Source organism: Tympanuchus pallidicinctus, unplaced genomic scaffold (genome assembly GCF_026119805.1).
Source record: "Tympanuchus pallidicinctus isolate F22 unplaced genomic scaffold, pur_lepc_1.0 scaffold4, whole genome shotgun sequence".
Lineage (NCBI taxonomy): Eukaryota > Metazoa > Chordata > Aves > Galliformes > Phasianidae > Tympanuchus > Tympanuchus pallidicinctus.
The window spans coordinates 22853754-22881728 of record NW_026294758.1 but is presented as its reverse complement, the minus strand read 5'-3'; the positions used below and the strand labels follow the sequence as shown (position 1 = coordinate 22881728).

Sequence of the window (27975 nt, the reverse complement as noted above, 5' to 3'; positions counted from 1 at the left end):
TCTTTTTATAGAAAACAAATTTCTTTGCAGTTAATTACTGTTGACTCATGAAACTTGTGCATGGTCTGCTTTTTCTGCAGGATGAACTGTGGTCAGTGTCCATTCTGTGACGATAAAGCAGCTGTTCAACATGAAGTGACAAGAACTCATTTAAATTCACATTTAGGCATATCATTACATGTAAATTGGTTTTAACTGGTAGAGCACACACTTTATTAACTGGTGAACTTGCTGAGTTGATCATTTCGTGCATGATAATTTGCAAATAAAGTACCGGTGCTTGTTTTTATAGTCATATAAAGCCTTGAGGGTCATTTTCTCCTGTTTTTGAAATGCTAACATGTCATTTTCATTTTTACTGAGCAGGAAATAATTACGTTAATGAGATTTTAAAAAATACTAAGTCTGTGCTGACTGATTTGTGTTTGTGTATAACTTTGATGTACTGTCAGGTTATTGAGATGTCTTTGGTTTCTTAACAAGGACTGATTAACTGCTTTCCATGAATGTTTTTTATAACAAACTTAACTTCACATACCGTGATGTGAGACGGTAGATTTGTGCCTTTAACTAGCAGTTTTGATTTCAGAAAATAATTTTGCTGTCATAGTCTCTATTCCTTTTCTAAGGAGAAGATATTGTTGGATTGTGGCAACTTGAATCTCTTCTTTGAAGTTAAGAATTTGAATGCTATTTAAAATTGAGTACCATTAGCATGGTACTTAAAGGTTCTAGGTAGTGATATTGCAATAGAGGAATTTTTGCAAAGAATGTGTTGAACACTTACTGTCTCTGTTCTTAAGTAACTAGCATTATGATGACTTTCAATTGCTCCTAGTAAATAGCAGTGTTAGATTTCTACTTCCATGAAAGGATGGTTTGCAACAGAAATGCTCTTATAAAGCCCCATTTTTATTAGGAAAGTTATGATCTGGCAGATCCTCCTTCAAGTGCTTAGACTCGGTTCTTTCAGTTTGTGGTAAAGCCGTGCTTTTCTCCACAATATCTCAATAGTAAATGGCCCCTGATCTCTTCTGATTTCCTGAAAGGTTATTTCATGGTTCCCCAAGCATAAGCAGCTCCTTATCCTTGCTTTTGCTCAACTGAAGTGGATACTGAATTCTTCTGTACTTCAATATTGAGTTCAGTATCAAAAGGTTATATTACAGGTAGATCAGTTACCTTGAGCGTCTCAGTGGTGTAAGTTCAAGTGCCAAACAGTCCAAGTATTCTTGCAGAAGTTAGTGTGTGAATTTATATAACCCATATACCTCATTTTTGCTTCTAACCTATGAAATCATTAATATGGAAGCAACTCACGTCTCACTACTTTTACTAAGTTTCTGGCTGAAGTTTTAAGAATTGTCTGAATAACATCAGTCACTTCAGTGCCTTTGAGTATCTCACCTGCTATGAAGAAACCTGGTCCTTTTTTCTCAGATTGTGTAATGATACACTTAAGAGCACTTGAAGAATGTTATTTTGTCTAACAATCTGTGGAATTTGTAGAACCATTTGTGCCGGGTTGTTGAAATTCTGTCAGTCTATGCACAATTACTCGTAGTCTTACTTCAGTGTTCGTATCTGCTTTTTAGCAACTGCTTTTAACTACCTGCATTCAAAATAGTAAATGCTAGGATGTATCATTTGCAGCTGTTTCATATTTATGTCAGTCATTGTTCTGTGATGTATCTGTTGAATTCAGCAGAAACGAACTGGTCTCTTCTACAGAACAGAGACTAGCTTGAATTTGTCTTCGGAAGACATGGGAAGTAAATTAATGTGTTCAGTATTACTGGTACTTCATAGTACCAAAAAACGGCTCATAGATGGAAAATGAAAACAGTGATTGACGTATCTTAATTTATCACCAGTTTAGTTTTTGTTTCATTACTTCTCCATGTAAGCAAATACCTGGAAAGGTGTCTATTGAGATTAGTCAAGATTTATAATATTCAGGAAAAAAAAAAGTTGGTATTTTTTCTGGTGTAAACAGAACAAGATATACTTCCATCTCTCATTTATGAAGTTTTACACACATCCAACCACTGATGAAAAGTCATAGGACTTAATTGTCTAGTGAAATTTGTACATTTAATGCACTTACGGTGTGATGACAGTGCAGCTATTTTAAGATGTTCTTTTTCTGCACATTTCTAGAAAGACATCTATTTCCAAAAGTGAGAGAAGGAGAATAGTTGTGAACATATAAGCCAAAAGGAGAGATGTGTTCAGCTAAAGGTAATGAAATTCCTTTTGGGTGTTTTGAGGGATTCCAAATACTACTTTTTCAATCGTGTCTTTTTTTTTTTTTTTTTTCCTGTTAGATTTCATTTTGTCAGAGTCTGTTGCTCAGGTAAGCACACAGGAGGAATCTAGTGACTTATGTGGTGATTTTTTTTGTTTGCTCATTAAACATTGATGTTTTATAAGCAAAGTTAAAAGAGTATGAAAAATTATCCCAATAGATTTTTGAGAGATTTGATTGTAAATAACCATGTTATCACCGAATATTTGCAAAGGCAAAATTTTTATTATTCAGTCTTGAAGTAGAGTTGCATATGCACTTCCTTACTTCTGCAGAGTGCAGTGTGTTAGTACAATGTATTCATTCCAGATTATAATACAGCTATATAGAAATGTCATCTACAAACGTAGGCTGCTCCAAAAGTAATGCCTCTTATTTGTTACCATAGAAATTACAACAGCTGCAAAGAACACAGTAACAGTACTTGATAGAGAAAGTTCTCAGCTACAGAACACTATTTTTCAACACAGTCCCTACTATTGGCTGTGCATTTTCATCACTGATGGACAAGAGCCAACATGCTGCTCTTGTAAAATCTGCACCAGTAGAGGTGACCTGCTATCTCTGTTGCCATTTTTTCTACACAGAAAAATTCAGTGACACCCCTTTGCTTCATGTGCACTTCCATGTCAAACACCATTTTGTCAGACTGCTCCTCTGCTGCCATCTGTCACATGGCAACGACGTGTAACAGAATGTGGATGGGAAGATTCATCTTCTGCTACCCTGCTACCAACATCTGGCTCTGACATCGTGGGCCAATATAATAAAGAGGCATTACTTTCGGAGCAGCCCTTGTATATATGTCTATGAGTGTGCATATATATTCGTGTAAGTAAAATTGTAGAAGTTGGAAGGGACCACCAGAAATCATCAAGTCCAACCCCCGTACCAAAGCATGGTCACTACAGCAGGCTGCACAAGCAGGCATCTGAATGGGTCTTGAATATCTCCAGGGGAGGAAAATCCACAGGCACGTCTGGGCAGCCCATTTCAGAGCTCCATTACCCTCGCCATGGAAAAGTTCTTCTGCATATTGATTTTAGAACTTCCTATGTTCCAGCTTATGGCCATTTCCCCTTGCCCTGTCCCCATAGACCAATGAAAAGCGGTTGGCCATAGCCCTTTCTCTCCCACACTTAACATATTTATAAGCATTACTAAGATCACCTCTGAGTCTTCTTTTCTCTAGGCTGAACAGACCCAGGTTACTCAGCCTTTCCTCACAGGGGAGGTGCTCCAGGCCCTTTATCGTCTTTGCCTCTCTGCTGGACCCTCTCCAGGAGAAAAATAATGGCAAGCCCTTGCAGAATGCAATAGTAGTATGTTATTACAGGAAGTTTTGAATGTATTTGTTCAAGAGTGCTACCAGCAAAAACCTTGAACCCTCTATGATGTGTACTGTTACTGTTACAGGTGGCTATACTTGCTGTATTTCAGAAATTCTTTTACAGAAAGAGCAGTCAAGTACCTGGGATGAACATGTTTGTTACTGTGCATTTCAGGATATATATCTGGTAGTTCAAGGCTAGAATAAATGTAGAAGTCAAAGTGATTTCTAACTTTCTACAAAGGTGTGGCATGCCAGGCAGCACATTCCTCCCAGCCCTACAGTTTGCTGCCATTTGCTGCAGTTTGGACAGGTCTGCAGCAATCATGAGCATCTCATAAATTAGCAGCTGTCATAGGTTGTAATATCAGTCTCCACCCTTCCTTTACTAAGTCTAGACTTACATTTCATCTTAGAACTTTATCTAGTAGATAATTCTTCCAAGGACATTCATTCACATGGGAATAAATATGAAATACGTTAAAAGAATTTATTTTAGAGGTTGTAAAGATTCTTTGTCAAAGCTGTCTTACTGTAGTACTTGAGTTCAAAATAGTACATTAACTCTTGAAGGTATAGTCTGTATATGCATATATATTTATAGATTCTTCAGAGTTCTCTTTAGTGACTACTTCTCTTTGATTATAATTTCTAAAGTGTATGCTAATAAGGCTTTTGTAGCATTGAAGAGGTGAGAATATGTTGCTGTTTTCATGTTGTATAATAATAATATAGTCACTTTCGAAAGGACATGAAGAGTTGGGGTTTTTTTTAAGCAACGTACAGCAAATAGTTTCTTTTTTATTCTTGCAATTGCTAATTGATTTAACATTTTCATTTAAGCATAAGGGACTTTGTGATATCATCTTTGGCTCAATTCTTCCTAGCATGTTAAAAAACCCTATGCCAGTTTGTACAGATTCTTTAGAAAACATGTCTCTTTTGTGCGGTTCAGAAAGAAAGTTAAAAATTTAAGTTACAAGGATAGAGTTTTGAAGATTGTTTTTTCGTTACATGTAAATGTTAATAATACATCTGTATGCTTGTGAGGAAAGAGTTTGACTCTGCATTTTTTATGTATGAAGTCCACTTTGGCAGAAGTTCTCTTCAAAGCTGTTATGTAGCTGAACTGTTAATATAAAGTAAATATATTCCTAGATAGTGACCAAAAAACCTGGCACATGTTGAATATAGTTTTGGTTGTTTTCTTATAGCCAGCCACCACAAAGTAGCAATAAAAAGAAGAGAAAGAGGGAACATGCTTCAAAGAAGCAGTGGATCCTGGAAGGGAATTGGACAGAAGAAGTGGTTTGCCTAGTGTGTTCAAGCTGCAATGACTGTCATAATGCACTTTGGCACAGTCAGTTCTGCTGTTTTGAAGGGCAGCTCCACAGATTTTTCTATACTGGCGTCTTTCAGCCTGAGTTCTGTACTCTAATAGAAATCATAACATAATCACTAATAGAAATCATAACAGCCATATATGATTCCTTCGCTATCCACGTAAATATTTGAAAGGAGGAAGGATCCAAAAAGTGCAGCAAGTGAGAAGGGTTCAACCTATGCTACCAGTTCATAAATGAAGACATGGGCATGTTTTAAGGCACTTTTTTTCACTTTGTACTTAAGGAAATTTCTTTCTTCATTTAAATGCTCAAATCCAATTCCTTTTGGATTCTTAAAATTTCACTTGTCTAGGCTTAAATCAGCCCATGTTTGAAAAACTAGAAAACGTGTGCTGCAGTCAGTTGATCTAGGTATTCTATAGTTGGAGAACAGAACATTTCTGCTCCCTCTTTCACTGAAATTGATCTTCAGATTAAAGACCTTATCAATGAGTCTCTCACTCATTCCTGACTTGAATGTTTATATTTTAGTTAATTACATAGCAATAGTGACAACTAGTCTGTTTGATTGGGAAGGCAAGACCTGTCTCGCAGCAAATATTATACTGTTAATTATGCTATTAATAGACTGTGGAGTAAGGACTAGAATCCTGCTGTCTTTACTCTCGTTCCCAGCATCACCTTTCTACTGCATGGCATCCTGTCTGTCAAATGTGAAGATGCCTACTGTCTCAGATTCCTTAGCTTTGGAAGGCTTAATTCATGCATCTTCAAAGGCCATCATACAGCTTGGCTGCTGCTGCTGTCTACTGTCATCAGGAATAGAACTTCAGAGGTCAAAGGAAAATCTCAATAGCTAAGCAAAAATTTTGAGAATCCAAATTTTGCATTTGGGCACCTTGGTTCCTGTATAGACATAGTATTGGTTGTACACCTTTGCAATTGGGCTGCTAGACTGCTTTGTGCATTGGAGTAGTTAGTTAAATGTGAAAATAGTTCCTTGAAGTAAGCAGGGTATATCAGAAATTGCTTTGACCACTGATGACATACATGACGTCCCCTAACGGAACTGTGTAGCTGTTAGCAGGTGGTAATACTTACGGAACATGGTTCCTCTTTCTGTACCAGCTCCTTTCTGTAGTCAGTCTGTCATCAGTTAGGTAAAAGGAAACCCTAGCAAGTCAGGGAGGAGGTGGTGTGGGAGCAGCCATGACACAAGCTACACTACCAGAATAGTTGCTGGTACTGAAGCAGTACTAAGCTGGTTATTCCAGCTTTGCAGCCTGATTCTGCTGGCAAGAAAACACAGAGTGCCTGTGGGCAGGGCAAAATTTTGATCACTTTGTATATATATGTATGCATAATATATAAAGTGCATGTCCATATGTCCACTCTGCTTCCAGCACATAGCATCCTGGTTGTTCATAAAAGCTTCTAAAGCATTGTTTCCATTGTTAAAATAGCTCATGAAAACCACGTCTCCACAGGTATGTGTGTTTAGAGTTATAAAAACATTTTGTTCTTTACGTGCTTTTATAGTTCACATAATTACAGAATATTTATCTGAAGTATTTCGCAAGTATACTTGTGTAATACCGGTAGAAGATTAAGTAAGAGCTACTTACTAGCACTGTTTTGCAAGAACATCAGATGTTATTGTGATGTACTGAGATTCGAGGTACTGAGCATGCATTTGCTTGCTTTCTTCCTGTAACCTTTTTGCTCTTTCGTATAATACAGCAGTCCTGTAACGATGGAGCGTGTTTTCCTTTACACAAATGCCAGTAACCACTTGAACAGGGCACTTAATTCCAGTTTTGATGTAATGGACAACAGTAGAGTATCTAAGCCAAGCTGGCAATCTTTGTGATTTACAGTGCCAAAAACTTCAAAGCTTCCTTTTACAATTCTAAAGGAATACAAGTTTGTGTTTCTTCATATCATCAAACTTAATTATTGGCAATAAGTAACTGCTGGCAAGAGCAGCACATCACATGGCTCCATTTCTGCTTTAGAAAAGGTCAGCATATGGCATAAACACTTTGCTGTACTGTACAGCCTTGTACTCTGATCACATAACACATGCTTCAGAAAGCATTATGCAATGTTATATGCACTGATTAATGACTGCTTGCACAAGAAGTTTTTCATTACCCTGAATGCTAGCATCCTGGGAATGATTAACTTTATGACATAACCCCTCATCACGTAAATATGGAAGATTCAAATATAGCCTCAGAATAACATGTTTTAGAAATAACTGAAAACTTCCCTGCTTAGCACTGTGTACAGCACATGATTAACAACTGCTTTAAACCTTTGGAGTTGAATAGGAAAACCTATTTGAGCAAACTGCACACAGGATTTATTTTTAGGGTTTAAAGTTTTACCAAGGATGAATTTTTTGCACACAGCAGCATCTTGTTTGCAGTGTTTTTCCTCTGCTTGTGTAAGTTTGAATTTCCTGAGAAAAATCCATGCCAACAATTTTCAGTGTTCAGCCAGTGAATTAAACAGAGCAAGTTAAATCTAGCCCTTATTCATGCCAGCAGCTGCGTGTGTGTAAATGATTCAATCCAGTACGTTCAGCACGATAGTGAACACAGTTGTGTGCTTATATCAGCTTCGTTATAGAAGAGTAAATCCACAAGAATTGCTGTGATTTTTTTGCAGACAAAATAACAAAACAAAATGTCCTGAATGAATCAGCTTGCAAACTTACAGTCTGAACAGTGCTACACATTCAAATTTAACATTTTTATTTTCTCTTGAGTGGTTGTTCCATGTTCTTATTTTGCAGATTCTGGTGTTAAAAACGATGACAACAATGCATCACAGTTGTTATCATCTGAAGGGTGTAGAAAAGAGGAAAAACTTGTAAATATAAATGTTCATCTCTGTTTTCCTCCACAAATGAAGATCTTTGTTTTTGAAGTAATGTCAGTGGCTAGCAGTTAGCTGTACCTCAGCAACTTTGTTTGGGATAAAGTTTTTTGGAAATTCAAGAACAGTTTTTACAAGGAAATAATTATGTTAAATTTCCACTTGCCAATTTGCATTTAAATATCAGACTAAAAAAGTATATCTGCTTTTTATGGTTCTCTCTCCTGTAAGAAATCCTTCTCACAGACAGTCAAACTAAATAAAATTGCTTAAAGTCTTTTTAGTAGGCGACATAGTTTAGGATGTCACAGTGTTATTTCATGCATTCCATTTCTACAAAAATAATCTTCACTGAGAAAAAACAGAGAAGCTAAACATTGACTTTCAGTATGTTCTCTTTAATTTTTGCTTTTTCCTGCATTTCAACTCCTACAAGTAGTAGCAAAGGTTATAGGAAACAGTTTCTGACTAAGCATTAGCTACCACCATGCCCTCATTATAGCTGAGGGCTCTTATTCTTGCTGAGCCTACGTGCGGAGCCAGCTAGTCTTTCAGCTGTGATGACGAAATGCCATGCATTTCTTCCTGGAATGGGACACAGATAAGCAGCCACTTGTTATGCTGAGGTTTCAGATGAACTGTGCTAAGGGTTTCAAAACAGTCTGTCACAATTATATCAAGTTTCTTTAGCAACCAATTCATTTCAGACACTTTTAAGATAAAAAGGGAAGAGATGTTGGTTTATTTTCCCTTGTGGTTACACTGTTTAAACCTTCACAGGATATGACTGGACAGTTTACACATAGCCTGAATTTATTAATTTTAAATAAAACTGGTAGATCAAAATGTTTCTGTTCCTATCTTGAAATTCACTTTATTTATAGTTAATAGGTATACCTACTACTTCAGAGAAAAAACAAAAATTTATGGCTGTGATATGCTGCTTCCAACATCCTGCTGTGCAAACTGGATTTCTGAGAACACTGAACTTAGTCTGGGTCCAGTAAAAGCTGAGAGCATTCAAAGCTGTGTGGGACAGAGTGCTCGTGTTTTCATCTTGGGGTTGAATTCAGATGTGAGAACAGGAGTACACAGCAGGAGACCAGCTGACCTGTATCCCAGCAAAAGTAGGGAAGGCTATTTGTGAGATCATTTCTGGGGGCCAGTTTAGGTGATGCCATACGCTAACAAAAGGCGTAGTAGAATTAAACATAAACATCCAGACTGAAAACTAAATTCAGTTTCCTTTTAAGACAAAAATTAAGATAATTTTCTTTTTCCATTTACATAATGGAATTTGGATCAATTCTTAGGTCTGTAACCTTAATCCTGTAACGCATTCCAAATAAATGTGTAATTTACTGTGAGATCACTGATAATCTTAGTTATTCACAGTCCCTTCCCTCTCCCCCTTCTTGCATTCTTGAATGAAGAGGAAGCCTTTTGAAAAGGTCTAGAGAACACTAGATATTTTTAAATCCATCATTCCTCTTTATTTTTTTCCTTTTTTGGGCTAGTTATTGACTGCTGACTGAGAAAAAAATAACACTACATTTCCCTCATGAATAAATTATTTCTTCTGCCACATTTAACAGAAGAAGTCCTGACCTTGCAGAACAAGACACATAAAGAAGTCTGTGGTTCTCCATCACTTTTATACTCTCTTTTTTTTTCAAAATGCAAAAGACAACCTTAATACTGCCACTAGCAAGTCTTTTAAATGCCAGATAGTTGGTCTTCACAAAATTTATGATCCACCAAGTACAAAGATGAATTATTAGCATCTTCTTCTTTGGAGTTTGAAGTTGTAAGCTTAGATTTTAATTAAATAATAAATGACAAGTATAACTATAAATTATACTTTTTAAATACTACCAATTCCAAAATCTCATTTTTTATGAAAATGATTGTTTATAAGCAATCTCACATGTTATTTGAAGTATCCTGTGGTGGCTTAGCTTGTGTTCTGTCTTTGGAAAAATTGATTTGGATGTCTGAAAAAGACTGATTTTTCACTTCAGAAATGAAAAAAAGAAAGCAGTACCCTTTTCTCAAAATATACTGAAAAGTTAATTGGCATTCCGTGGTTCAAAATCTTCAAAAGTTATAAACTGAAAGTATGACAAAATCAAAATCTGTCATCTCACTGAAATCAGAACCAACAAACGCAGTCCCACCAATTCTGAAACTGGTTTTATCTGCCTTTTTATCTCACTTTGTACTTATACAGCTCTGGATGTTTGCGGCCGAGTTGAGCCAACTGACCATGCCGTGCCTGGAGTCTACACAATGATGAAGCAGCACATCTCCCTCTTTAGGAGGAAGAAGGTGAGGGGTCTATAATTTGAGCCTTTGTCTTCCATTGAGCCACCTATAGAAAACTAATGAGTCATTCTATTCCTCTTGTAAGTGTAATTTATATTGCATAAGGGTTCAAAAGATAAAGGAGTGAGGAGAAAAGCTGCAGTCATATAACTTTGTTGCCTAAGGCTAACAATGTGTGGGTGGAGTATGGTGTACTATAGTGAGATCTGAGATCTGATCTACAGTGAGAACGGTGGCCAAATTCTTACTACATTGAGCAAGAGTTCAGACTGGTCCCGGGCGATCATCAGCTGACATGATGCTTTGTTGTTATCAGTATACACTAGACCTAGACCCACTCAGATTTCTCTACATGCATTTCCATTTACTAATGGCAGTATAATTTAATAGAGAAAAAGAAGAAAATAGGTCCCTACAAATCAGATTTTTTTACACCTTGCCTTTACTAAATACAAATTAAAATAAAAGAGGGTAAGAGGCAAAGGGGAGGCAGAAAGCTGGAAGAGAACCTGCCTTAAAAGATAGTGCCCTAAATGTTAGCAGCTTTAGGCTATTTTAACTTATAAAAACAATTGCAATAGCACTTGCCAGTCAGTCATGCTTGACTGAAATGTAAACAGTTTATGGTGGTAAATTAATAACAGATAAACAGGTATATGGAACACTGAACAAGGTGTTTGGGCCATACAGTACTGTTTATGAAATAAGCAGTGCTTACAATAAATGTGTCATTGTGACTTTCAGTTGCTATGGAGAATCTGAGGGTTGAAGGTGGTGTTTTTTATGCCCGTTGTCCAGTCTTCAGGGAGACATTCCATTGTAAGAAGCAGATAGTGATTTATAAACCCACTGCTATTTTGGTGTATTTAAAAAAAAAAAAGTTCCTAAAAATAGGCATAAAAGTTACATATCCAGCAAAGAGATATTGTCAGCTCTTCATTCTGCTAGGGTAAAAGCAAATTTCTCAGCAGTTTCTTTGGGTTAAAGTATCTGAATACTTCGGTGTCTGTTGTGAAGAAGGACAGAAGGGTGATTTTCTTAGGCGACTTCCTTCTGAGAGGAGCGGAGGGCCCTGTATGTCAGTCCCTACCCGCAGGGAGGTGCGCTGCCTCCCTGGAGCCCAAGCGAGGGATATTTCTAGGGAACTTCCTAGTCTGATTCACCCCTCTGATTATTATCCCTTATTGATAGTTCAGGCCAGCAGCAACAAAATCACTGAGAGAAGCCTGAGAATTATCAAAAAGGACTTCAGGAGATTGGGGCAGTTAGTGATGGAGTGGATGTACAGGTTGTATTTTCCTCTACCCCTTCAGTGGTGGGGAAGGATGCTGAGAGGAGCAGGAAAACCCTTCTCATGAATACATGGTACAAACACAATTTTTTGTTTCATCTGACCGTGGGGCAGTTTAGTCAGCAACTGGCCTGATGGCTGTGGATGGGTCTTGCCTGTCTCAAAGGGAGAGATGAATCCTAGCCCAGGAGCTGGCAGGGCTCATTGAGAGGGCTTAGAACTAGACATGAGGGGGGAAGGTTTAAAACTGGGCCCACTAGAGAAGAGCCTAGGGGAATGATGATGGGATTGGAGGTGAGGCAAGGGGTTCAGCTAAAGTGCATCTACACCAGAGCAAGCAGCGTGGGCAACAAATGAAAGGAGCTGGAAGCCACTGTGCATCAAGCAAACGAGGACTTAGTTGGCGTTATGAAAACATGGTGGGATCACTTCCGTGACTGGAGTGTTGCAGTGGATGGGTATAAACTCTTCAGAAGGGAGTGGCAAGGAAGAAGGGGTGGTGGCGTGGTTCTATGTTAGAGAGTGTTTTGATGTTGTAGAGCTTGGGGCTGGGAATGATAAGGTTGAATCTCGATGGGAGATCACATGGCATGTGTGAGAAAACTGGGACATCAGGCCTAGCCATCGTGGGTTCATGAAAGTCAGGTCGTGCTTGACTCCTTCTATGCCTGAGTGACCCCCTTGGTGGATGAGGGAAAAGCGATTGACACGGTGTAGCTAGACTTGAGAAAAGCCTTCAGTACTGTCACGCACAGTATGCTCCTGGAGAAGCTGGCAGCCCATGGCTTGGACTCATACGCCCTTTGCTGGGTAAAGGATGGCTGGGTGAGCGGGCTCAGCGAGTGTTGATGGATGGAGTGAAATCCAGCTGGGAGCCAGCCACAAGTGGTGTTTGCCAGGAGTCAGTATTGGGGCCTTTCCTGTTCGGTATCTTTGTTGATGGCCTGGATGAGGGCATTGATGGAGCTGGGATTGTTTAGTCAGGAGAAGGCGAGGCTCAGGGGTGACCTTATCACTCTCTACAACTACCAGAAGGGAGTTTGTGAAGAGGTAGAGGTTGACATCCTTTCCCATGTAACTAGCAATAGGACTAGAAAGAATGTCATGCCAGGGGAGATTCTGGATGAGTATTAGGAAATACATCTTCTCTGAGAGTGATGAGTCACTGGAACAGGTACGCAGGGGGGTGGTGGAGTCACCGCCCCGGTAAGTGTTCAAGAAACATTTAGATGTTGTACTGAGGGACATAGATTAGTGGGAAATATTGGTGATAGATGGACAGTTGGACTTGGTGATCGTAGAGGTGTTTTCCAACCTTTATGATTCTATCATTCTGTGATTGCATGTATTTTGGATTCTGTGTGCACTTATAAATGATTTACACAACAGAAACAGATAATAAATCGTTTCAGTAACTGTTTTTTATGGCATAATTGCTGGCATAGATACTAACTTTAAAGGCTCACTTAAAAGAAGATCGTATTTATGATTTCTATTGCACATAGACATTACCTAGAATGATAGATTAATATAAAATTATGTATATTTGGATCATTTTTGAGGTAGATATTTAATTTTAAAGAATTCTGCATAAATTTTTTTCAGGCATCATTTATGTATCTGATACTGAAGTGTAGCTGTGCAGCTTCTTAGTGTCAAAGCTATGAAGTGTTAAGAATTCTTACTGCTCACTGGTAACTGGCAAGATCAATGATTCCCCAGTTTACCAGTTAGGTGGAGTGAATTCTTTCCTATCTGTAGGTGTTGAGGTGGGTTTTGTTATGCTGAATTATACCTGCTGGCAGCACTATTCTTTCTCTGTCAACTACAGAGAATTCTCCTTGAATTCAATATACGCTCCAGAGCACACCTTCTCTCAAACCCTCCAAACTTCACTTGCAAAGCTTGGTTTGGAAGCTGGCTCTACACTAAGTACATTGTCAGTAATGTTGGCAGCAGTTACACTTCAAGGTACAATCAGTTGGGCTTGACACAAAACTCACATAAGTATGCCTGAAGACAAGCTGCAGAACATGCAAGCTGTCAAGTAAAGGAAAGGTGGGAGAGGAAACTTGTATCGATCTTCTGTTGTAATGTACCATAGCACTTGCCTGCTGTGTGCCAAGACATAGAACTGTGTGTCTGGCCTTGCAGCAGGTATACGCCAGGGTGGCCAATATGGTGTGCACAACATAGTGTGAAATTCTTCCTACTGGAGCCTTATGTTGCTTGCTACAAGGGCAGATTTTACAAGCACAATATGGGTAAAGTGTGCCAGAATCATGGCAGTGCTGTAGATGCCAAAGCACTTAATGGAATGTGCATATCAGGTATGGCATACATACAGATAATTCTGGTCTGTGTTTGATGTTTTGAGTTGAGATATGTAACTGTACACTGATTACAAGCTGTGCAGTTCACAACTCTGTGTCCTCACAGCGGAACTGCACTGTGGCCTATCGCAGGTCTGGCTGTATACAGGACCCCAGTACTGAGTGAGAAAGATAGGTCTATGTTCAAGGAAAAGTTAAGGAATTAACCAAACCATCTGGAGTGATGAAATAATAACATTTTGTTTCCATAAAACCCTTACCTTCCTCTACCATTTGGCTTTGCACAGACTTGAATTATTTAATCACAGTTCTCATTATCCTTGCATGATCTTTGAAATATTTCCCTTACCTACCCCTTTGTCCAATTTTCTTAATTCTCCAAACAATAAACTTTATGCTATGTTTTGTTCCCTAATAAGAGATTGGTTCCTTTCTCACACCAGGCTTTTGTGAGTAATAAACGCTGCCTCTGCTGCACAGTTTTTCCATCTCACAATCCTGAGATGGAAGAATCTGGGAGCAATGGAAGGAGGTTAAGAAAATGTCTGCTCCCAAAAGGATAGGTGTGTGATTTACTGTTGTGCTTGTGCTGAGGCAATTAGCAGTCTGATGTTTAACTTTGCTGTTGTTTAACTTCTGTAGGCACAACCACATGATCCACAGTGATTTTGATATAAAGCTTTGGTTATGCAAAGTCAGCCACTGTCTTTTTTGGAATTAGAGAAAGAGGAAGACAAAGTGAGGAACTCTTTTTCATGAGAATGTTATGTCATTCACATACCTTAACCCACTGATGACCTTAAAGGAAGAAAAGAAAAAAAGTCACTTAATATATAAATTCTTAAGTTGGCAATAGAATTTGCTTTGCAAATATGAGCATTTGGCAAGTTTCTACATTTTTCTCATCAAAACTGAAATGAAAGCTGTGGAAGGGAATCAAATCTGAATTGTGCTGACCCAAACACATACTTCCTGAAATCAACAGGATTTACATGTATTAGCAGAAAAAAAGGAGCCCAGAACTACCTTCCTTAAAAAAAAAGCACTGCATTTCTTTCATGAAGTTTAAAAAGGGTTGAAAAAATTTTGAAAAAAAAAAAAAAAGAGAGAAAGGAGCATAAGTTAAACTTCATAGATTGTATTGCACCTAACTTTTTTTGGTAAAAGGAAGTAGGCAGATGATAGGAAGTCATGCAGTTTTTGCCTGTGTATTTATGTGCACAGATTTATAGGTGTGTACACATATTTAAGTGTTTTTTAACAGCTGCAGGACTCCAGCATGCATCTCCAAGTGCATGTAAGCCATCTGAACCCTTCAGCCTTTATTGCATAACACAGCCATATTGCAAAATATTACCACACCAAGATCATTTACATTATTTCATAACAAAAAAAAGAAGTACTATTACAGAACATTTTTACCCTTAAGGGAAAATTACTAATTATTTAAACACTGTCTGTGTGTTTTTGTGTGTGGTGTATAGAGGTATATGAGCCTCATTATGGAAAAATGTAGGGGTGGATTAAAGCAGGATCTGTGGGATACAGCCCAGGGTCAGAGGAGTTTCAACAGACAAGAATGTCAAAAGCAAAGCAGAAAAAGACAGCACAGTTGATTGTAGTGATTGGGGTGATACACATACCTTCAGAGAAAAACAGCTTTTCAGAAAGGGGAACACCTGTGTCTGTCTTAGGCCTGATCAGGAGGCAGGCGACATCCAGAAGCAGACTAAGGTAGAAGGCAGGTATTTTGGCTTCAGAATGAATCTGGAAACCTCTGTTAAGCTTCTACATTCTCTAAACAGCGAGTAGATTGCTAATTTCTGAGAGAATTATTTCACTTACCTGAATCATCTCTGTTCAAATCCGCGTTTGTTTCTTGCTGTGAGGGGACAGTGCAATTGCTGAGCTGTTGCCTAGTCCTTGTTAGAGATCTTTTTACTGTACAAATTATTGTTTTATTAATTTTGTTCTTATAAGACAAGTAAGAAAAAAATCCTAGGTTCTCCTTTCTGCTGATCAGATTACTTCTGTATTTCACCTGATGACCAAAGTAGAGGTCTCAGCACCTTCCAGAAGGTGCTCCAGTCTCACCTATGCAAGCTCACACTGATCTACTTGAATTCGCACACATTCCGAGGCCCCACCATTAACTGAGTGAGCAGTGGTGTTATTCCAGAGGCTTTGAAGAGTGTAACCACTCGAGGTTAAGGCACCCGAGATGCCTTTCCATGAAACACCCAGTGACACCTGTTCAAGGTGATGACAGCTTCCAGTTGTCAGTCATCCTGGGTGAAACAGGATCTGATCCAGAATGGAGTACCACCTGTATCACCTTCAGTTAAAAGGAGAGGGGTGACCAATATTTTTTTAATCATCCTGACCCAAAGAGTTGATGTACAGTGGTTTGCATTTATTAAGCTAGCCCTTTTAAAGCGTAACAGAAGAGGCGCCTCATATCTCAGATTGTTGTGCTTGTCAGGTTCCAAAGGAGATGTCTAACACGTTAGACTAAGTTTTAGATTATTCTGAAGTGCAACTTTTGACATAATTTTCTGTGAATTCAGATATCTTCACAGATAGATACTGGCTGACTAGCAATTTGTTTTGAGGATTGTAATGTAAGCATACAGTTCCTTTTTTTTTTTTTTTTCTGTCTCTGAACCTAAGAGTTCAGAGTTTAAAATTTGCAGAATACTGGTTTTGATGTACATTTAAGCCTAAGGGGTTTATTACAGGGTTTATTTCTCAATGTCCTATTGAGTAAGGAAATGTGATCTTATGACATACAGAAGGCTGTCTGCAAAGTGCATGGAACTCCACCAGTAGAAAACAGTGCCTGGTGCATTGTTGTAGAGAGTCTGTTAATGACCTTTCTCATCTTTTCTGCTATCCAAACTTGACATGTACTGAGCTGGAACAGGGAGGCTAGTTTGATGGAATGGAAATGTGTGGATTAGTTGGGAAAATTCTCCTCTCAGGACAGGAAATCCATCCTGGGTAGTTGTAATAAAAGGACTTGAGAGTGGTTGCCTTTTCAACTGTTGTCTTTCTTCTGCAGCTGAACTATGTTCAGAAAGGAGAGTTTTGATACACAGATGTTCACTGAGAAATCAGTTTTGCCTACAGGTTAGCAACCAACAGCAGTAATCAGGATACACAAGATGCTTCTGATCTTGCTGTTGTATGCAAAGAAGCCTGATACTTCACCTTGAGGGGATGGTGGGACTTAATTCTTGAATGTCATCTTGAAGCTTTCTAATGCAAAGAGGAGCAGTGAATTCTATTTTTACAAGGCTAGGAAACAGTCCATGCTTGTGCTTGTTCACCTGTTTCCACATAATGCAGACTTCTTGTGAAATATGTCTGAGGATGTGTTATACTAGGAGTACACAACTGAAATTTTCTCATGATTTTGACAAATTTAACTTGTGTTACAGCTGGCACTGTCCAAAAAATTCCCATGTCTCTGATCTATTTCTTGTAACTCTTGTTTCCTTGCGAGTCCTCTCTCCCTTTTTCTTCATGCAATTTTTTCCAGGCACTTCAGTGACTACTTCTTCCTATGGGGCTATTTATAAGCTCTTACAGGCTATGGAGTTTAAAATGAAAGCATCTATGTGGAACACAATACATGACTGACCAATCAGAAGAGAGGGCTTCCAGATACCTGATTATCCAGGACATTCTTTCATTTGATAATGGTGAATCAAACTGTTGAGGCCTCTCCTGGAGTACTGTATCTAGTTCTGGGTTCCCTGGGACAAAAAAGACAAGGATCTCCTGGAGGGAGTCCAGCAGAGGACCACAAAGATGGGTAAATGGCCTGGAGCATTTCCCTTATGAGGAAAAGCTGGGAGACCTAGGTCTGTTCAGCCTAGAGAAAAGAAGACTCAGAGGTGATCTTAGTAATGTTTATAAATATGTTAAGTGTGGGAGAGAAAGGGACAAGGCCAACCTCTTTTCAGTAGTCTGTTGGGACAGGGCAAGGGGAAATGGCCATAAGCTGGAACATAGAGAATTCTAAAACGCCTGCTTTGGCAGGGGGATTGGACTCTATCTCTGGAGGTTCCTTCCAACCCCTACAATTCTGTGGTATCATCTGATGTGTATGTTTACGTATGTATGTTCAGGGCAAGTATACCACATCTTTCTCTTCCTGTAAACTCAAGTGTACCTCAGCAGGTAGGATAGAAGGCAGAGCTCCAAGTTTGGTAACCCTGGGTTCCAAACTACTTATCAAGAAGCTTTGATGAAGAACACGCAGCTACAGCTGGTCAAGTGGAAATTAATTTGTGTATGACTTGAAGGCAGCAGCAATTCAGAGTTGCAGCAACTAAGAGAAGTCCTGCATTTGCAGCATATATGCCAGCACATCCTCGCACAATACCTATTCTCTGAGCAGGCTTCTCTTACAGTATTCTTTGAATTGGCTTGTTAGGCTGTACTTGTCAATTATTTCAATAGTCAAATGGACAATACCTTCTGTTACCAACTATTTATACTGTCAGTTTTCATCCTTGAGAATAAAGTAGTTGTATATATCTGCAGAGGCAATGCATTTGTGCCTATGTCTATCTAATGAGTACATAGAGTTGAAAATTGCATAAACTGTTGCTGTTCTCTTGCTGTTCAATGTAATTTGTGTTTGAATTATAGTGAGCTCGCAGCTAAAGTTGAAAAGATTATGAAATGAGTCAAATTGTTCATGTGCCAGTTTGTAGTTCTATGCTAGGTATTTTTCACTATTTTAGGGTAGCTCACCAAAAAGTAGACTTATCTGCGCTGACATTATGTGCTAAAATTAGCAAACACTCATTCTTAGAGTCAAGTGAAGGAAACAGAATTTCATGGAAAAGTTTTATTAAAGTGTAGATCAGTTCTCTGTTATCGATGCTCCAGTCTAAACACAATCACTCCACCAGTAGCATTTCTTGGTTGCACAGTGTTACTTGAGCTGCTAGCTTGAGCTTCTCTCCATCATTTAAAGGGTCTGTTTGAACAGTAAACATCATATGGGATTCAGCGCTAGTTATAGCAGGAATTAGCATCTTTCATGTTTGAGGTTGCATAATTAACATTAAAAATGCAATATAACTTTAAATTAGCATTAATTTTTTCAAAGTTAGTTTAGAAAAACTAGCGGAAATGATAATTCCAGGAAGGAATGATATGTAACTCTACGGAAACATATAAAACATACATTTGTATATGTGTGCTTAATATGTTGTCTCTATTAAATAGATACTAATATATTTATTAAAACATAGTTAATATGTTTGCACGTATACCAGTATGCTTATTATATCCTCATCTGTAGAGCATATTTGAAGCTTTACTGAAAGAAAACAACCTCTGTGTTTGTCTTTTCAGCTGTCTCCTCTTTGAACCTCGAAGTGAATTTGAATGTTACATGTGACTTGTCTGGTGTTATTGCTGAGTACAGTATCCTCCATCAAAACCAAGGCTGGCAGCAGTAGCTGATGCTTTCCTGAGCAGCTCTGCTCACTGTGCTACAGCCTACTACTAGGAGTAAAAGAACAGTTTGATTCTCATCACTATCTTCTTTGAACTTGTCTACAGGATAAGAAAACCCCCAGAAGTGACACTTTTAGGTCAGGAGCTGAAACACCTCATCTGACTGGATGAGAGCAGTGTTTTGTTTCAAACACGTTGAACAGATTTTCTTGATCAAAAAACTTATGTGCATGTAACCAAGTCAAAACTATCCAGTTTCAGTCCATCAGATTGGCATTTTGCAGATGTAGGGTATCTGTCCTCTGACCTTATCAGTCAACATCTAGGACTGACTGTTTTATAAACTGTAGCCTTGTTCAACTGCAGTGAATAATTTGGTAGTGGGACTGTCATTTTCAGAGAAAACATGCTTCTGTCCAATGATGCACTGTAAATAAGCACCATAAAATTTTAGTCCTTATGTTTCCTTCTACAGTCATTTTTACTTGTTTATACTCATGTAGTCTCACAGTGAATAAAAATGATAGTCTTGTTCTTCATCCTGTTGCTCAGATGAAATGAGGGTCAGGAATTTGATAAGCATTGAAGAACACAGAAGAAAATCTGTACCTTCACCTTAAATTATGATATAACTAATCTAACCTTCATTTGTACATTCTTTTCTGTCCCTAAGGATGGAATCTGTGTGTGGTGGTGGTACTTTTCAAAAATGAAGTCTGTAGTTCCTAGAAATAAAGTCAATTTATAAGCACAGGGCATTATGGAGTACTGGTTTGTTATGATAGTCATCTCCAGAGGAATTTTGAGTTTTTTAACTTTGGTCATGGTTTGGCCTTGAGACCAAAGTAAATAGATTTGGCAACTTTCAATAAAATGGATTCTAATAGAATTTAATTTTGTTCTGTCTGACAGGGCATTTTGTCTTTTTTTACCATTGTGTTGTTTGTAGGACAAAATGCAGGAAATAAGCTTGTTTCTTTGTTTGACGCTGTACTGACTGACGAAAATGGAGTACAAGTCCAAGCATACTGAGATAGTATTACTCGTACATGCATAACACGGTGAATTAGTCATTCAAAACTATTCTTCCTGCAGAAAGGCTTACAGGGAAAAGTTCCCATTATGCAAAGAGTTGTACATGATTTCACTTTACGTGACTTTAACCATGAAAATAAATAAAACTTTGTAGGACTGGGGACTTTCTTTCACTTTATTTTATTCTGTTTGCAAGGTATCTTCAGATCTAGAAGTTAGTTTTTATGACTTCTAAAGATTTAAAGTTGATAAAATTAGGATTAAAGGATAGATCTTAGATTTCTGTGTCTTCTGGCTTCATTCAGCTCCTCCTGTGTCTTTCTGAACGACAGCATTGCTCACGTCAGTCAAACGAAATCAATATTTGCACTTAAGTTTCATAAATACACAGATTTTTCTTCTTGTTTTAATTAATAAGATAGTCTAGTTTATAGATCCAATCTACATGGCAGAGTGCAGCACAAATGGCCCATACAAAGCTCTGTGTTGTGATGCTGGATGTTCCTGGTACCTACAGAAGACTGTTTCAGCAGCATGCTACAGCAGTCAGCAGAACTGTCCTTATCTTCTTTTTCAGAATGGAACATTTTACAATGCCTTTATTACTGAAATTCCTGCTTTATCAGTGGTTTACAGATGCATCTTTCGCAAAAACATCTTAATGTTGCTGCATCTAGAGTGGCAAACCCAGATCATCTCTGACTCCTGTGCTGATCTGAAGTACCAGCAGTGTCTTAGGAACAGCAAAGGTTAAGTGGAGATCATTGCTTGGAGGACTTGGAGATGGTGGATGTAACTTGTATTAAAGTTGCTAGTGTTAATTGAGATTAATTTTTGAAGTCAGTGGAACTACTGATTCTGCCTTGTTCTGTCTGTCAGAGCAGAACTGGCTACTGAATGCTTTCAGTCTCTGTGTCTGAAGCTGGACTGTAATTGTATTGTTGGGTTACCCGTGTACTGCTGTACTTCAAAGCTGATAGACTGGCAGCAGCTAAAAACTGAAGTATGGTTATCCAGTAGCTCTCTGAAAATGAGTATTGCTTTGATCCTTCTTGCAACAGAAAGCAAAAATTTGGATTTTTTTTTTTAATTAAAAAAAACCTGGTTCTGTGATACCAGCTCTGTAGCTCAAAAATCAGTCTTTTCTTCAAATGGAAAATGTCATTTTGCTAAAGATACCTTACAGCAACATAGAGCTGTGGCTTGTGGACTTAAAGAAAGCACTCTGTTCTGCTTTCTTTGTGTCTGTCAAGTTGAATAAGTAACAAACAGCAGACTGATGAGGTCTTCTTACATTCACATATCAAGTGAAATAAAACAGGCAGCTGTTTGAATTGTGAGACTGGAATACCATCAGAGGCTGCTTCTGGAGCCAGAAATGTAGAATGAAGTCTTATGTGTAGGTACCAGAGTCCTGTCTTGCAGCCACTAACTTAAAATTTGGTCAGAGTTTTGTTGTTAAATATGAGATGCCTTACTTTGGCACTTACGTGTTGCCATCTGTTTGAAAAACAGCCTCACCCTTTTTACTTATTGTTCTCCTACCTAAGGTTCCTTGTGAGCCTTCTCCCTGCTGCCCTCCTCTGTGGCCCTTCTTTGCTGTCCTGTACCCACCTGTGTAGCTTTCTCTGCTGCTATACTCCATCCCCATAATTGCCAGTGTTGTCTTGGCTGCTGTGGTGCTACAGCTTTGGCTCTGCTCAGTTCCAGAGTCATGGCATAGGCAGTGGTATGCTCAGGTCTCTGCCTCCTTTGCTTGTGCTGAATTGTGTTTCAGACCCGTGAGCTGACATCCAATCTCTCTTAAGATCCAATCACTGATCAATCAGATGCTGTTTCTGTGTTGAATGCCTGTGTGCCATGTGCCATGAATAAGAGAAAGAACAGGATCCTGTGAGAGTAGGTTAACTGACTCATATGGTTTTCTGGCCTAATACTATCTCATCAGTGGTAGATTTGAGTAATGCTACTGCTGCAATTAACAGAATAGTTATTTCTAAAAGATCTTTTAAATTATTGTGAATCACACTTCTGAGAATACATTAGAAGATTCACTTTGTGTTACACCTTTCTTAATTCAGGTTTTAATTTATCTAAATTTTGTGGCCTATACACTCAAAGGCATGGTTTGACAGCTCTCAAAATTGACACAAAGCTGTCCATGTCTTTACCAAATCAGAAGTTGGAGAGCTTTCTGATTGGTGGTGTCTTACTTGTGTGACAGGTATTAGGTCTTGACCCCCATTTGGTGACGTGCAACATTCCTGGTCTGCTCGTGTCCGGGTCTATCTCTGGCATGCATGCTGTCAGCTGTTGGCTTGGATAGATAAGGAAATGCCCTTGCCCTTTTCCAAGAAAGACAGTCCTTGTGCTTGACTAAAAACACCAATTCCTATGATGTAACCTGTCAACAATTAAAACAATGAATTTAATTATTTAGAGGAAATTCTGCAAGAATTTTAAAAAAGATTAAATTGTTTTCAATTTGCATTATTATAATTACCTGTTGAATTGAAGGTGTACAGTCTATTATTTTCTTTCCAATTTGCCCTTGTTATGTAGCTAGAGGATACCACTTCAGTGAATAATGCTGAATTCACTTTACAGTGTAGCTGTTGATCTCTCTGTCTTCGGGGTTATTTTCTCTGAAGTGAATTCCAATTCTCTCATGTTTTCTGTTTTGTTAGGTTCTTAAATACTGTGATAAATGTTAGGGTCTAGTAAGTTTCAACTTTCTATTTTTATCTTCTGGTAAACACTACACCAGATGTGGGCATGAAGGACCCTGCGAAGCTGAGGGAGTTCTGCTTTTATTCAACACTTTTATCTTTCATAACTGAGAATTTCAGTTCATTTTTTAGGATTATGTATGTGCTGTTTTGTGTTGTTTTTTTTTTTTAAAGCTGAGAAAAACAGGCTTACGCAACTTAGTTTGCATAAGTGCAATGAGTCATTCACATTTCTTTTTTTGCATCTGTGTGTATGTGTTACATCATTTTATATAACTTTTCTTTGAAAAAGCACTACTGTAAATGCTAAGAATATATTTTTCCTGTAAAACAAAAATGAAGAAGGGTTCGCACTGGCCCACTGTCCATTGCAGCGGACAATGCAATGCATGTCCATGTCCCCTCATAGATACTACAGTGTCTCCTTATACATACTGTTCTCCGAGGTGAATTTTGGTGATTCTGCTTGGGCAGAACAAGATCCCTTGGACTCTTGTTCTTCTGGGCTTGTGCTGTCACCTGAATGTGCAAGGGGAAGGCTGAGTAGTTGTAGTCTTTCCCCTTCGTAGGCAGAGCTGTGAAGATCTGCACATGGTAACTGGTTTTATACACAGGGAGGGAAGTTCAAATGTGTATAGTCTTTCATGCATACTGTAGCTACTGCCTTATCATGCATTTAGGGGAGGGTGCAGCTTTCCTGAGCCTCGACACCAACTGGTTTTCTGTGCATTGTTGGAAGAAATAAAAGGTATAAATATTTCACATAGGTATCAGTCATGAGTTTCAAATGTCTTCCATCAGGCACACTTACAGAGAAGTCCTCTGGAAGGCCTCATCTTTTCTGACAATATTTCGTAACTCTATGTGATCAAATATACCCTGAATGTTCAGCTGCTTGGAATCTGTTGTTTTGAATGCAATTACAGGTATTAAATGTCAGTACAGTTTAAGTGCTAGAATTTCTGTTTTGTTTTATGTGTTTCTAATGTGTTTTCCTTGACATTCAGTGACTACTGCTACATGGCTGTGGCAGGAAAATTCTGCCATAGAGGGGGAGAGAGTTTGTCCAGGACGTAGAGATGTGTGCGTAGGTTGTCTTCTTGTCCCCAAAGCTGTTCTGAGTCTTGCCAGTTCATTTCTCTACACCTCTCTGCTATATCACCATGTTTTCTGATCTGATATAATTTCTCAGTGAGCATTCTGCAAGTTTCTTCCAAAATGGAAAGTTTCCCACAACAGTTTCATACTTAATACTCTGTGTGCATTCTGTAATCTCCCCAGTCTGCTCTACTTCCCAGTGTTTTACCCAGTTTCAGAATCTCTTCCTTTCTACAAACCATTTCTTATTTCCATCACAATTTCCATTTGATTTCATTAGCCTCTTGTGTTTCATGCAAGTAGCACTGACCATTCTTCTTGTTCATTTCTTGCAATTCTTGTGGCAATATATTTGACTAATGCAGTAATCACAAAAATAGAGATATTATATTTTCTCTCCAATGCAGAGCAGATGTTTATAGTCTCAAGATAAGACACTGTTCATCTAAAGCTTAATTAGAAGATTAGCAGTATCTGAAGTCTGCAGTAGTACCATGAAACATTCAGGTATTGTTTTTAATTGTCTGTTGTAGCATACTCTAATTGATAATAGACATGAAAATAAGACTTCATTTGTCAGCAAGAAATCAAACTCATATCAGGAACTTTACTATCTGCTGACAAAAAAGCTTCAAAAGAAGAACAAAAGTGTAAATTTAGGTGTACACTTAGATTCTTTGCTGGATTTATGTTCAGAAGAGCAGCTTTGCTGGCTTGGGCTGTAAATGGAATTAATGTACCCAGAGAAAAATGTACTCATAGTTAAATAAATATAACCATTTCCTCCAGCAAATGTTGACTGTAATGCACCCCCTTCTCAGTAAGGGATAATTAGTATGGCATCTGGAAATAAGAAAGGTCACTGAACATTTGGAACACTATACAGATAAGATTTTTCTACTTAAATATACAAAAACGATGGTTGAGAGTAACTTTTCATAATTCCCAGACAATGCTATTTTTCCTTTGCACACAGTTGTTGACAGTGTCTGCATGAGCATGATAGTTACTTTCACCACTGTTGGATTGTGCTGAATGGCTTGTTGCATGAGTGAGCAAGTAGCTAAGCTGTCTATGCCTGTGTATTAATCACAGCCTTAAAATGTGCCATGTGAGAAATGGGATCATCCTAAAAATAAAATCAGAAACTTTCTAACATTAAGTAATTCTTGCGCTCATATAAAATCTGGTGGCTTAAATTGGTAGATGGGCCCTTTGTCTGGGTGGTTTCACTCAAACAGTTGCAGTCAATAGCTCCACGCCCAGAAGAGACCGATAACAGTCAGTGTTCCTCGGTGGTCAGTATTGGGATGAGCACTGTTTAACATCTTTGTGAGTGACATGGACAGAGGGATCAAGTAAGCCCTCAGCAATTTTGTTGGTAACACCAAGCTGTGTGGTGCACTTGACATCCTGGAGGGATGTTGGAAGGACGCCACTCAGAAGAAATTGACAGGCTTAAGAAATGGGGTCAAGTAGACCTCGGGAAGTTCAAAAAGGCCAAGTGCAAAGTCTTCCACCTGAGTCAAGACAATCCTGAGAACAAATACAGGCTCAGCAGGGAACTGATTGAGAACAGGCCTGCATAGAAAAGCTTGAGGGCGCTGATGTAAAAGAGCTCAACATGAGCCAGCACTGTGCTCTTGCAGCCCACAAGGCCAAAGTAATGTGGGCATAATTGAAAGAGAAGTGGACAGCAGAGAGAAGGAGGTGATTATCCCCCTCTACTCTTCTCTTATGAGGCGCCATCTGGAATACTGCATGCAGAGGGCCCCAGTGCAAGAAGGGCATGGAGCTGTTGGATTGGTTCTGTATAAGGGCCACAAGGATGATCAGAGGGCTGGAGCACCTCTCCTATGAAGAAAGGTTGAGGGAGCTGGGCTTGTTCAGTGTGGAGAAGAGAAGGCCCCAAGGACACCTTCTGAATGGCTTTCCAGTACCCAAAGCTACACAGGGAAACTGGGGTAGGGATTCTTTTATTAGGAAATGTAGTGAAAGAAGAAGGGACTTTATATTAAAAGAGGTAAGATTTAGATTAGACATTGAGAAATTCTTTACTTAGAGGAGCACAGAGAAGTTGTGGATGCCCCATTCATGGAGGTGCTTGAGGCCAGATTAGGTGGGGCTTTGGGCAACAGATGGGTGGCAATCCTGCTTATGGGAAGGGGTTAGAATTAGACAGCCTTCAGACTCAAACCATTCTTTGGTTCAGTAATTCTGTGTAACTTACTGATCCTTGAGATATCCCTTGAAACCTTTTTTTCCCAGTCACTCCTTTTTTCCTAGTGAATTTTATTCTTGTGACCACTTTTATGCTCATGCTGTAGAAATCTATTACATGTGTCATCTTTAAAAATCAATAATACAATTCAGCCACATCAATGTACCACATACTGTAAGTATATCATGAAGAAAAGAAGTCTCACAAATACAGAAAGTGAAGGCCCAGTTGGATTAATGGATGCCTGTAAGGACAAAATCCTTGCATGCACTTCTGACACTCTTTTAAGAGTCTAGAAAAATAGGATATACTGACCAAATAAGAAATCATATGGTTGATTTAGATAATTATACACTCTGCTCATAAAAGCAATTTAGTCTTGAGTTGAAATGAAGGTTTCTCTTTCTTATATTGTCATTTTACATATATACATATTACATTATTTAGTGCAGAATCATAGATTTTATTACTTAGAAAAAAAAAAAGAAGTAATTTACAGTCACTGGATTACAGGAAAGGATAGAAGCTTCATGGGGTTCAAGTTAATCGTTCTGTATGTTTCTGTTGCATTCTCATCTGACTGCTTTAGCACTACTCACTAGTACTAAATTGATAGCAATTAAGTTTTAGAACTTTCACAGGACTTCAGCACAAGGCAAGCTAACATTTCATAACCGTGATGAAGTAGGAATAATTACATTTTAAGTGACCCTTATGACATGTTTCCAGATTCCTGGAGTAGAAATCTGGGTCACTACTCCACTGAGCAATAATGCAAAGCATCAAAACATGACTATATTCCAGATAAATTGTCCTGTTTCTACTGAAGTTGAAGAAGAAGTGCTGCTGCTGTTGTCAGAATCTGGCCATGAGTTCATTCTGAGCTTGTCTGAACTCTGTCAGTGACATATTTCCTATGCATAAAATAGAGGGCTTCTTAGGCTTTACATTTTAATGTATTCCTTACTTACGGTCATTTTAAGGGGATTTTTCAGACATGCCTTCTATATGGCGTGAGCCAGCAGTCTGCTCTTGCAGCCCAAAAGGCCAACAGTATCCCAGACTGCATCAAAAGAATGGTGGCCAGCAGGAAGAAGGAGGTGACTGTCCTCCTCTGCTCTGCCCTGACGAGGCCCCATCTGGAGTACTGTGTCCAGTACTGGAGCTGGGCTTGTTTAGCTTGGAGAAGGTTCGAGGGAGACCTCGTTGCACCCTTTCAGTACTTGAAGGGAGCTTGTAAGTAGGAGAGGGTCCAACTTTCTAGATAGTCTGGTAGCGACAGGACAAGGGGGAATGATTCTAAACTAAAAGGAAGGAGATTCAGGTTAGATGTCAGGAGAAATTCTTTACTCAGAGGGCAGTGAGGCACTGGATGTAGATACCCCATTTCTGAAGGCATTCAAGGCCAGGTTGGAAGGGGCCCTGAGGATTCTTACTGGTGGATGGGAACACTACCCAAGGCAGAGGGTTGGAACTGAGTGGACTTTGAAGTCTCTTTCCAACTCAGGCCATTCAGTGATTTTATGAAATCTCTGAATCCAAGCTCTGGACGTTGCTTAGAGATGTAAGATGTGACAAATGTTAGAATGATGCAGGGG

The 27975-nt window shown here is 38.7% G+C and overlaps 1 protein-coding gene across 2 annotated transcripts in view; it reads left to right on the top strand.

Moving 5' to 3' along the window:
* Nucleotides 1-20047, top strand: part of AUH (AU RNA binding methylglutaconyl-CoA hydratase) — a 132042-nt gene extending 111995 nt beyond the window's left edge. Inside the window, exons 10-12 of one of the 2 annotated variants that reach the window (XR_008210533.1) lie at nucleotides 81-2241; nucleotides 2328-2356; nucleotides 19190-20047. The gene's annotated coding sequence lies outside the window, so the exon portion shown is untranslated. The remainder of the gene's footprint in view (nucleotides 1-80; nucleotides 2242-2327; nucleotides 2357-19189) is intronic. The other variant, XR_008210534.1, reaches the window with a different exon arrangement.
* Nucleotides 20048-27975: the final 7928 nt, after the last annotated feature.